At 35.7% G+C, this 3,429-nt stretch overlaps 1 non-coding gene across 1 annotated transcript; it reads right to left on the reverse strand.

Moving 5' to 3' along the window:
* Positions 1-1,709: 1,709 nt before the first annotated feature.
* Positions 1,710-1,817, reverse strand: LOC112768658 (small nucleolar RNA R71). Its single transcript, XR_003186061.1, has one exon. It is a non-coding gene; the product is annotated as a small nucleolar RNA R71 (small nucleolar RNA).
* Between the last annotated feature and the right edge of the window lie 1,612 nt (positions 1,818-3,429).

Here is a 3,429-nt window from a genome sequence, read left to right on the forward strand (position 1 = left end):
GCCTAAGCATTAAAGATTTCTAAGTTTGGTGTCATGCATGTTTTCTTTGCATATAAAAATTTTCAAAAATATGTTCTTGATGTTCATCATGATCTTCATAGTGTTCTTGGTGTTCATCTTGACATTCATAGCATTCTTGCATGCATTCATTGTTTTGATCCAAAATTTTCATGCATTGAGTCTTTTTCATGTTTTTCTCTCTCATCATAAAAAAAATTCAAAAATAAAAAATATATCTTCCCCTTTTTCACTCATAAATTTCAAAAATTAGATTTGACTTTTTCAAAAATTTTTAAAATCTAGTTGTTTTTATGAGTCAAATCAAATTTTCAATTTAAAAATCTTATCTTTTTCAAAAATCAAATCTTTTTCATTTTTCTTAGTTATTTTCGAAAATTTTAAAAATATTTTTCAAAAATATTTTTCTTATCTTTATCACATAATTTTCGAAAATCACATCATCAATTAATATTTTGATTCAAAAATTTCAAGTTTGTTACTTGCTTGTTAAGAAAGATTCAAACTTTAAGTTCTAGAATCATATCTTGTGATTTCTTGTGAATCAAGTCATTAATTGTGATTTTAAAAATCAAATCTTTTTCAAAACTAATTTCAATAATATCTTTTCAAAAATATCTTTTTATCTCATCTTTTTAAAACATATCTTTTTCAAAAATTTGATTTTAAAATATCTTTTCTAACTTCTTATCTTCTTATCTTTTCAAAATTAATTTTTCAAATTTGTTTCAACTAACTAACTAACTTTTTGTTTGTTTCTTATCTTTTTCAAAACTACCTAACTAACTCTCTCTCTCTAATTTTCGAAAATATCTTCCCTCTTTTTCAAAATTTCTTTTTAATTAACTAATTATTTTAATTTTATTCCTAATTTTCGAAAATTACTAACCTTTTTCAAAAACTATTTTCGAAAATCACTAACTCTTTTTCAAAAATTATTTTCTAAAATTCTCTCTCTCTCTCTCTCTCTCTCTCTCTCTCTCTCTTATCTCCTTCATTTATTTATTCATCTACTAACACTTCATCTCACCCAAATTCGAACCCCCTCTTCCATCTGCGTTCAAATTTTTTCTTCTTCTTTTCTTCTACTCACACAGGGACCTCTATACTATGGTAAAAAGGACCCCTATTATTATTTTTCTGTCTCTCTTTTTCATATGAGCAGGAGCAAGGACAAGAATATTCTTGGTGAAGCAGATCCAGAACCTGAAAGGACTCTGAAGAGAAAACTAAAAGAAGCTAAATTACAACAATCCAGAGATAACCTTATAGAAATTTTCGAACAGGAAGAGGAGATGGCAGCCGAAAATAATAATAATGCAAGGAGGATGCTTGGTGACTTTACTGCACCTAATTCCAATTTACATGGAAGAAGCATCTCCATCCCTACCATTGGAGCAAACAATTTTGAGCTGAAACCTCAATTAGTTTCTCTGATGCAGCAGAACTGCAAGTTTCATGGACTTCCATCTGAAGATCCTTTTCAGTTCTTAACTGAATTCTTGCAGATCTGTGATACTGTTAAGACTAATGGAGTAGATCCTGAAGTCTACAGGCTCATGCTTTTCCCTTTTGCTGTGAGAGACATAGCTAGAATATAGTTGGACTCTCAACCTAAGGATAGCCTGAACTCTTAGGATAAGCTGGTCAAGGCTTTCTTAGCCAAGTTCTTTCCTCCTCAAAAGCTGAGTAAGCTTAGAGTGGATGTTCAGACCTTCAGACAGAAAGAAGGTGAATCCCTCTATGAAGCTTGGGAGAGATACAAAGAACTGACCAAAAAGTGTCCTTCTGACATGCTTTCAGAATGGACCATCCTGGACATATTCTATGATGGTCTGTCTGAATTAGCTAAGATGTCATTGGATACTTCTGCAGGTGGATCCATTCACCTAAAGAAAACGCCTGCAGAAGCTCAAGAACTCATTGACATGGTTGCTAATAACCAGTTCATGTACACTTCTGAGAGGAATCCTGTGAGTAATGAGACGCCTCAGAAGAAGGGAATTCTTGAAATTGATACTCTGAATGCCATATTGGCTCAGAATAAAATATTAACTCAGCAAGTCAATATGATTTCTCAGAGTCTGAATGAAATGCAAGCTGCACCCAACAGTACTCAAGAGGCATCTTCTGAAGAAGAAGCTTATAATCCTGAGAACCCTGCATTAGCAGAGGTGAATTACATGGGTGAACCTTATGGAAACACCTATAACTCATCATGGAGAAATCACCCAAATCTCTCATGGAAGGATCAAAAGCCTCAACAAGGCTTTAATAATGGTGGAAGAAACAGGTTTAGCAATAGCAAGCCTTTTCCATCATCCACTCAGCAACAGACAGAGAACTCTGAACAAAATACTTCTAATTTAGCAAACTTAGTCTCTGATCTATCTAAGGCCACTGTGAGTTTCATGAATGAAATAAGGTCCTCCATTAGAAATTTGGAGGCACAAGTGGGCCAACTGAGTAAAAGGATCACTGAAATCCCTCCTAGTACTCTCCCAAGCAATACAGAAGAAAATCCAAAAGAAGAGTGCAAGGCCATTGACATAGTCAACACGGCCGAACCTGGAGAGGAAGGGGAGGACGTAAATCCCAGTGAGGAAGACCTCCTGGGACGTCCAGTGATCAATAAGGAGTTTCCCTTTGAGGAACCAAAGGAATCCGAGGCTCATCTAGAGACCATAGAGATTCCATTAAACCTCCTTATGCCATTCATGAGCTCTAATGAGTATTCCTCTTCTGAAGAGAATGAGGATGTTACTGAAGAGCAAGTTACCAAGTACCTTGGTGCAATCATGAAGCTGAATGCCAAATTATTTGGTATTGAGACTTGGGAAGATGAACCTCCCTTGTTCACTAATGAACTGAGTGATCTGGATCAACTGACATTGCCTCAGAAGAAACAGGATCCTGGAAAGTTCGTAATACCTTGTACCATAGGCAACATGATCTTTGAAAAGGCTCTGTGTGACCTTGGTTCAGGGATAAACCTCATGCCCCTCTCTGTAATAGAGAAACTGGGAATCTTTGGGGTGCAAACTGCTAAAATCTCATTAGAGATGGCAGACAATTCAAGAAAATAGGCTTATGGACAAGTAGAGGACGTGTTAGTAAAGGTTGAAGGCCTTTACATCCCTGCTGATTTCATAGTCCTAGATACTAGGAAGGATGAGGATGAATTCATCATCCTTGGAAGACCCTTCCTAGCCACAGTAAGAGCTGTGATTGATGTTGACAGAGGTGAATTAGTCCTTCAATTGAATGGGGACTCCCTTGTGTTTACAACTCAAGGTTATCCTTCTATAAACATGGAGAGGAAGCATAAAAAGCTTCTCTCAAAACAGAGTCAACCAGAGCCCCCCACAGTCAAACTCTAAGTTTGGTGTTGGGAAGTCTCAACAATGCTCT

Source organism: Arachis hypogaea, chromosome 17 (genome assembly GCF_003086295.3).
Source record: "Arachis hypogaea cultivar Tifrunner chromosome 17, arahy.Tifrunner.gnm2.J5K5, whole genome shotgun sequence".
NCBI lineage: Eukaryota > Viridiplantae > Streptophyta > Magnoliopsida > Fabales > Fabaceae > Arachis > Arachis hypogaea.